The sequence below is a fragment of the Teleopsis dalmanni genome, chromosome X, assembly GCF_002237135.1.
Source record: "Teleopsis dalmanni isolate 2A chromosome X, ASM223713v2, whole genome shotgun sequence".
NCBI lineage: Eukaryota > Metazoa > Arthropoda > Insecta > Diptera > Diopsidae > Teleopsis > Teleopsis dalmanni.
The window spans coordinates 99,039,405-99,048,974 of NC_051848.1; positions in this window are offsets into that span (position 1 = coordinate 99,039,405).

The window sequence follows — 9,570 nt, forward strand, 5'->3', positions numbered from 1 at the left end:
GAATAATCTGTGATTCTACGTACACAAAAAGAAAAGTTTGGTTAAATAAAAATGTTAGATGGACCTCCTAATCATAGAATATGGATTTTTAATACGTATGTGAAGTCTATGTGAAGTATATGTCTTGTCATAGCAAAAACAAACATGAAATAACAGCTTTCAATACAGTCTGACAAAGAGCAATGACGAAATAAGCAATCTGACAACTGTAAACTAATACAAAAGACGGTAAAGATATGGATAAATTCGTTATACATTGCGAAAACCACATTAAGATATAGCATGCCCAGCATTTACATTGTATCCTCAAGGTACTCGGTGGTATGACCGACACAGATATAAAGTCTGATTCACGAGCTACTTGTAGTAAAACTCAAGTAAAACACGAGTAAAGTACAAACTTACAGGGATGTCACGCTCTCTGAGATGCTCTCATTTACTCGAAAATTTTCTGGTGGAGCACACCTGTGTATATGTTACACAGTGTTACTCAAAGTTACTAGGAGTAGCTCGTGGAACAGACTTATTTTGAAGAAGAACGATTCTAAAGTCTTAAATAGTTTATTATTGTAAAATATGTATATATATTATAATTATTTATTATTAACATTATTTGCTTTCACTTTTAGCATGTACGTAATACTAAAATTTCTTACTAAGAATTTATTTTAAACAGAAAGAGCGCTGAACCTAGAGAGATGGAAATAGCGGGACCACTGTTAGTCGGAAAGTCTTGAATATATATTATGTTCACAGTTTCAGACATTATCTTCACTGTGAAAATCATATAAAAAAGCGTTACGACGTTATGGCGTTACGGTTACTCGTCTAGAGTATTTGCTAAGGGCACAGACAATTAAATTATAATGTTGTTCAGTCGAAGCCCTGAGTAGTCAGAGCAGCCAGAGCTGCCGGAGCTGCGATGATTAATTTATTTACAATTCTTTATAAGTAAATGTTGTAATAAATGAATAAGTAATTATACGCAACTTTTTTACATAAAGTATTTATTCATTTCACACACAGTCGAGTTTATTCGCTTTAAAAAAACGTGCTCGCTATTTAAGAATATTTCTTGAACCTTAGTTGCTTCAGTTTAATTTATTGTTTCTATTTTTTAATTTAAAATGAAATTTCAAACTTTCCGCTGATAAACAAAAGGGCAAAACACAATAAGTTTTATTTAAATTATTAAATTTAAGTTTTAAAACAAAAAAAAAAAAAATAGGTTATCAGTTGCACTCATAAAATATATATAACAAACAACAACAACAACAACAACAACAACAACAGCAACAATTGTAACAATCGGTCACAGAACAGCGTTTATCTAATGCATTTATTTTTGGAAAAAACATTTAATTACACCCGTATTCAGACAACCACTACAAATATATATATAATATACCTAGTACTGAGATGTTAAAAATTAAGCTAAAATTTTATCTATCCGCTTTACTCTCCTTTATTGCTTTATTTTCATTTAATTAAAGATACTTTAAACGCTCATAAACTTCTACGGGGGGAACCGTTTCAAAATAAAAGACTTTCGTTCTTCAGAAAACACTTACAAATGTATAAATGTATAAATGTATATAATAAAGTACATATAACAGAGAATACTTACGAAGTCATAAACAGATGTCATTAAATTCGGGAAATTAAAAATAATTAAAGAACGCCGCAACACACAAAAAACTGTTCTTGCACTTGCCTCTCAAAAGGCTGATATTTAAAGATTCAAAGTCAAGAACTTTCCGTTCTTTCCGATTTTGCTATTTTTGCTATTTTTGCTATTTTTGCTATTTTCAGATTTTTATTTATTTTTAAATTTCAACATAAGTATTTTTAAATTGATTCCAGAAGTAGATTAATATTTTTTATTTACAATAAATTAATTTAAATATATATATCACAAAATCACATCGCCGAATACATTGTTAGTGCATTGGAACTCTAAGTATTTATAATTAAAAATAATTAATAAATTAAATTATTTATATATCATAAAATCTTTATTATAAATTTTATTATTTAATGTTCAGAATTATTTGTCAATTGGCGTCAACTACTCAATTTGCCTGTACCGCGTATCTCGACGTCTATGTACGACTGATTTAAGTTCAAATATCGCACTGAAAACAATTTTCAAACCTCGCCGCACAAAACCAAAATCAAAACCAAAACCAAAACCAAAACCAAATCAAAACAAAACACAACAAAAGAAATTAATGACAAACAAACACACCGCAAATGCAAAAAACACACAGAATTTGTTGTAAATTGACTTTTGGTGCTTTTGCTGCATTTGGAAATTAATGCGCCTCAACGTAGACGATGTGACGCAGCCTGGTCGAGTTTATTGGGAAATCGGTTATTAATCATTGCAATTCCTGAGCCATAACAAATACGATATGCTGTGTATATAGTGTTCGAAGAGTGGCGAAGACTGAACATAGAATTAGGAAAGTAAAAGAAGGAAATTATTAAGAAAACACAGTCTCTCCGTGGTAGGTAAAAGGTTTCAGAAGAAAGTCACTAAATAAATAATTGACACGCCTAGGATTAGATCACAGAACTATCAACCGAACTAAAATGAAAAAATAAATTATATTATTAAAGGTACAGAAGCCAAATCATAGACTTCTGAGCAATAGTGAAAGAAGTTGTGATGGGCAAATGTGGAACTACTATCTGATTTCTTCAAGAAAAAAAGTCAATGATTCCTATTCCATTATATTGTATGGATAAACACATAAAAAATGTTATTATATGATAAGCAATAAAGTGTGTTTTTATTTCTGAGTTTTTGAAATAAAAAAGTCAATGATTCCTATTCCATCATATCGTATAGATAATCACATAAAAAATGTTATTATATGATAAGCGATAAAATGTGTTTTAATTTCTGAGTTTTTGAAATAAAACTCAGTTTTAGATATTTTTGTAGCATTGTTGATAATGCTGAATATGATTTCCAAAAAAGCCATTAGGGGAGTGCCTCAGGAAGTTCACGGTGGAAAGCTATTTCTATATAGTTCTTTGGCAATCTCTATTGACGTCACCACGGACATCATACGACAGCTATGCTTTAAGACACGAACCTAAGTAACATAATTGTTAAGGTCTATTTGCGACATTTGGTATGTCCGATATAATGGATGGTACACTGTTTCATTGGTAGGCACACCGATTGATTGAGCCAAACCGCCCTACCCATCACAAAACAAAAAACTGCTGTCGTTGTTGCAGATGAAAGAAATAAGTGGAAAATAATACCCGATACCTTGTCACTTACCGGTACTTGATAGAGGGCGCACATCTATTCTTGGGTGTCCCTTCCTAAAGTGTTTGTCTGGTATCATTGGTACAGACATAAAAACCATCACCTGCTGTATTAAAGGAATAAAGTGTTATTCGATTTAAAATAGGGTTGTCTTGAAATAGTTGGCGTGTTCATATACTATATATATAAACAGTGGTATGTTATCACTGGACTGTATTCATAAAAAGTAATTAATAATGTGCAACCAAGATTAGCTGTTTATGAATACTGAAGCAGTCGTAGGTAAAAACCCTTATAAGTTCATCAAAGAAAAATCAAGAGTTTAGAATACATTATAGAAAAATAAATGAAAAAAAAATGATTATTGATTATTGGGTATCACAAAACCACAGTGAGATCTGTTTCTAACAATGAGATGAGTGTGAGAAAGGTCACATCAAATTTGATTTGAATACAGTCCAAATTTACTAGACCGTATAAATAATAATGAATGAATAATGAAAGTTGTGCGTTATGTCGGAAAAGAAGAGGGTTTGTCGTCTCAGAAGCACACTACACGAAAGTGGTGCATGACAGATGAAAAACTCTTTTATAAAAAATGTTCACACAAGTTTAGTTGTATTTTTATATTGACACTTACACATGTCTTTTCAAAATAATATCCAAATCAACTTGGATCTTACGAATTTTGTTAGCAGAGTTTTATTTTATTGTAGATATAAGGAGTATGTTCTATAATTAGTGACTTTAATATAATTATCTGCACAGTTACGTTGTCATTGTCTTTAATTGTTGAGTTTGTGTATTAGCACGTGATTACTTGAGAAGAGAACGGAGAAGAGAAGTATTATTAAAGCTATTACTCGCGCCGCACAGCGACCGACTTTCTGAAGTTATAATAATGGTGCAATGCGCTATCAGTTTAGATCACAAACATGGAATTAACTCCATATAAACACTGAAGAAATTTCACAAAAAAAATAATTACACTTCGTTCGCAATAGAAAACTCAACTCATGACGTCAAAATATCATGAGCACTGTAAATAGTTCTCCATCAAATCAAGTAGAAATGTTGTTCATCACAGGGTAAATTTTTTTTATGCTATTTCTATATGACGACTTAGTGTGAGAATCCCTAAAATAAAAGTGATCTATATTCTATATTCTTATCATGTCAATATAAAATGTCGCTTTGATTGTATGATTCATAGATGTGACACTCTATAGCCATTAAGTTTTGTCTTAAGCCAATGTGTGTTGCTGCAACATGCGCCTGATGACCAAATGATCTTTATGAATATCTTAAATTGCGATAACTATAATTGTTCGATCTTATCTGCATAATTGTTTGAACGAAGCGATAATAAAATAAAATAAGCTCTGTATAAAAATTTTAGAATTAAAGATGCCGCATATCGTAGCCTTGTGTTTACTAACGTTAATCAACTATATTGTTGCAGGTATCTGCAACATTCCTTATCATAGAAGTAGGAATACAGACAATGTAACGCTTTAAGGACATGACAACTATACAAATTATTGAAAAATGAAGAAATGAACGATTCTACAGTTAACAAATACTTCCAGGAAGTCATTTATAATCGATTTTGGCTATAAAAAAAAAGAAAATTCAAGATAGGAGTTGAATATTATCCTTTCTTTAATCGGGTTAAATAAACTGTATAAAGGGATGCAAATTGGACTTACTTTTAAGACAACAAAACATATTTTGATTAGTTGTTTATTTTTTGTATATTTTATTAAATAATTCCTAAAGCGGTTTTTTCGAACAGTAGTGAACTACAACAACAAAAATTTTATTTCTTATATTATTTTAATTAATTGAATTTTTAGCAGACCATAAAGCTGTTTCGAGTATTGCTCGAGTAATACTCATCATCAGTGGTCTTGGAAATAATTCTTGTATTTAATTATTCGTAAATAATTATTTTTGAGACTGCAATCGGTTCCAGGAATCGAACTCGGGTCCTGCCAAATGTGAAGCTCAGAATCAGCGCACCTTAAATAATTCCTATAATTCTTCGTTATAGGATAGAATCTTTATGACACTGCGACTGTAACCGAAACAATGGAATATATCTGAAAATTGTGAAAACTACAACAGTTTGATTTTTACTGCTCGATGAAGCAAAATAAAAAAAAAAAAAATAATTATAATTATATACATAACATATGTATATACAGATGTGCATTGTAAAAGAAGCATATTGAAGCACAGAATATTTGGTGTCGCAAATCGCAACTTTCTGCGCATTAGATGGAAACAAGCGATTACTGCAGATATCTGCGACGAGTATTCTGCTCTGCATTCAGCATTTAGTATTTTTGTTATTTGTTGTGTTTAGCTAAAGGCCGATAACGGCAACTATACGGCGCAGTTTTTGTTTATATATCCATAAAAATCGTAACTCACAGCGAAATGTTTGCAGATAAATTGTCGATAAAATGGCTGTCATGAAATTTTAAGAAGTTCGCAAATAATTTGCCTCAAGATCTTATGGAGTGCGCAAAAGCCTACACTGAATGAATAGACTCATCGAAAAACAATGCATTTGATAGAATGAAGTCAATTATTGCTTAGTCTGATGAGGTGATAAACAATAATCCAGTCAAGGCGTAAAGAGGGGTTTTGAAGATACCTCGAGTTAATAAAGAGTAAAAGTGCTCAAGTGCACTGGCCTAAATAGCTTCAATATAAAGAGTAAAGATAGAATGAAGCAACTCTACTCTAATATAGTGCAAGAGCCCAGTATTATGTATTGTATGTCATTCACACTCAGAGTCTTAAAAAAAATTTGTTCAAGATAAATACATATTGGCAATTTATGTTCATGTTTACGACGTCGTGAATGGATGAGTAGTGCATGTGAATGATAGTTACAGTCCATTTGTAGTTACAGTCCACAGTGTTTTTTTTATAATAGCAAACTTTAAACTTTAGGAAAATATTAAAAAAATAAAACTTATTAAATTATTTTCAATAAAAAATCAATTTAATAAATAGTTTATTTTCATGGCGTTAATACTATTACTAATATCATCCTTTTTTAATAGAATTAAAATAAAAGTATATATATAATAAATAAATTTGTAAGTTGAATCTATTGCAATAGTTATGAAAAACTAAAAGAACATGACAGAAGATCATATTTCATACAGTTCGATATTATTTTATTATTAAAAATTTTGATGTGAAATCGCCCAATAGTCGGAACTGCGGTCAGAAGAGTCTTATTTTACCAATTTCAGTATTATTTACACAAAGCCCTTTAAAGTATTGTGAACAAAATCCAGAATTAAATCTAGAGAAGAGCTCTTAATCTGTTCTGGTGACAGAAATTTCATATGAAACAAGTTTCTTCTGTGCGTTATTAAAGCTGGATAGTCACAAGCAATATGCATAGTAGTTTCCTTATCTTCGAGGCATAATATGCATTCCAAATTAGTAGATAATCGTAGTTTATGAAGGTGATATTTCAGACCATAATGATCTGTAATGAAACCCGTTATTAACCTTAACTTACATTTCGAGAATTTAAGAATGTTTTTGTATGGTACGGGTTTATCAGTGCTTTGCTTTGGAGTACTGGAAAGTCTTCCCAGTACTCCAACCGTATATGATTTTCCCTCTCCTTAATAATTTGTTTTGTACAGGCCCAGTTTACTCCCACAAAAGGGTTGAGGACCTATAAAACCAGTTTTTGATGCAGTTCTGGTTATCTCAGCAGCTTGTTCATTTCCTAAAACTCCTCTGTGAATCGGAACCCAGCAAAGACTTACCTTATACCGAGCTGCAAGTAACTGTTAAAGCTACACTCAAGTAATACTCAAGGACCTATTTCGATTTGAAAGTCCAAGAAGACAGAACTTTAAGAGCAGCGTTTATAGTACAGTTTTATATAACAAGTATAGACGTGTAGTCAGAAATCATACACAACAGTTCGAAGGATTACTTTTTGTGTGTTCTTACAAAATCATTTTTTGGGCTTTTTGTCATGGATTTCTTTGTTGATTCTAAGGTAAAAAAAATTTCAGAAAGACACCTAAAACTACAAATTGCCACCGAAATTAGCATATATTTAATTAACGACCAAACATGAAGAAATTTTTCCTGGAGCTGAGTATAGTATAAAGAACTTATAATATAGAATTATGGTAAAGTGTTTTTTAGTATATCAACTATTATTGGTGTGCAATCATAACATTATAGAGTTATCATGCTACGTTTGAATACCTCTTTTTTATTTTGTTTTTCATTCCGTTTAGAGTACTTTATATTATATCGTCGCATAATTTGCGATTGTAAATAAGGAACTTGATTTCAAATTAATTTTATATACATCAAGATTCAATCGTTATTATGGCTGTTTCATTAAGATTACTTGTGTCATTCAGTGACACAAGTGGGTGACACAAATGGGTTAAGGTGTCGTTTTTTGGTACAGAATCCGTACGAAATTGTGCGCCAATGATGTTTGACATATGCTGGAGTACACAGGAGTTCTTGACTGCCGCTTGATAGAGTCAAGAAGATACAAGCTTTTCAATGCTTTTAATATGTTAAATTAATAATATATATGCAATATTTTTTAATAGGTAATAATAGTTATCTTGGGTCATAGGAATCCAAGACCAGGAAAGATAGGCTCTCTACTGTCTTTCATTAAAGAAATCGGATTTGGAGAAACACTCTAATGCGACTAAGGGGCAGAATAGATCTTTTAGGTCGCAGTGCACGATCCCTTCTTTTCAATAATAATAAATAATAAACAATAGTAAAATATTCATAGAATATATTTAAAAAAAAAACATAAGAAATAGGACGGTCAATTGATGGATAATTTTTCACTGACAGAACAAACTTACCTATTCAATAAACAAAGTGTGTATGTATATACATATGTATGTATGTATGTATGTATGTATGTATGTATGTATGTATGTATGTATGTATGTATGTATGTATGTATATTATGAAATATCGGATATGTCACAAAGCTTGTTATATTTTCTAAATTCTTTGTTAAGAAATTAATAGAATTTGCAATGAATTTTCTTTAATATTTCCGTCTTAAATTTCTAAGGAAATTACAGTACGGAGACTTTTCACACGAATTTTATAGTTTTTGTTTACACGTTTAGTTACGCACTATTTATTTCCAATTTCCAATTTCCAATTTCCAATTTGTTCGTTTCAACAGAAGAAAATACTCTTCACAGCCAGAATTGAGAATTCTAGTAGCTACGCTTCAACAATTTCCCTCCCGAAAAATAGGTTCAAACAGAAATTCTATTATTTTTGTTTTTGTAATAAAACGCGGAAATGAATTTTCACTCTTTAACGATTTTTGCTCCGTCGACGTCCCCGCGAAACACTTGTTGCGGCAAAGGCGCACAAAAATCAACTAATCAAAGCGGCGAAAGAAAAGACATTCAATGCAAAAAAGAATCGTTCTTGGTGCTTGCAAGGCACACAAACAGTCGCCGATTGATGGCGGACAAGAAGAAGAAAAGCCAAGAGGCTACGCGAAGCAACCACAAAAGCCACGAAAGGCACAAGAAGTGCGACTAGAACTTTATAGCAACAAAGAAATGCAAAAGCGGCATGCAGAGTTGCATGTACTATTTGCATTAAAAATGTGCACGTCATTGTCGAAGAATAATGGAAAGGGGGAGAAACAAGCATAACAGAGGACACAGCATGATGTGTGTATGGACTATCAGCGCATGCAACTTAAGTGGAACCGAAGCAACGTTGAAGTTTTTGCAACTGGTATAACGTAAAATAAATGAGCTACTTCCATGTCTTGGGTAAATCATTTCGTTTCAGTTTCAGACTGTAGGAAGTGGTCCAATTCAGGTCTGTAACAAGTAGGTTTCTTTCTGTTGCCATACTTTGGGCCATCTATAATTTTCCATTTCGTTTTAGTTTCAGACTATAGGAAGTAGTCCTGTTTAGGTCTGTAACAAGTAGGTTTCTTTTAGTTGTCATACTTTGGGTTATCTATAATTTTGCATTTCGTTTCAGTTTCAGACTGTAGGAAGTGGTCCTGTTCAGGTCTGTGGCAAGTAGGTTTCTTACTGTTGCCATACTTTGGGCCATCTATAATTTTGCATTTCGTTTTACTTTCAGACTATAGGAAGTAGTCCTGTTTAGGTCTGTAACAAGTAGGTTTCTTTTAGTTGTCATACTTTATGTTATCTATAATTTTGCATTTCGTTTCAGTTTCAGACTGTAGGAAGTGGTCCTGTTCAGGTCTG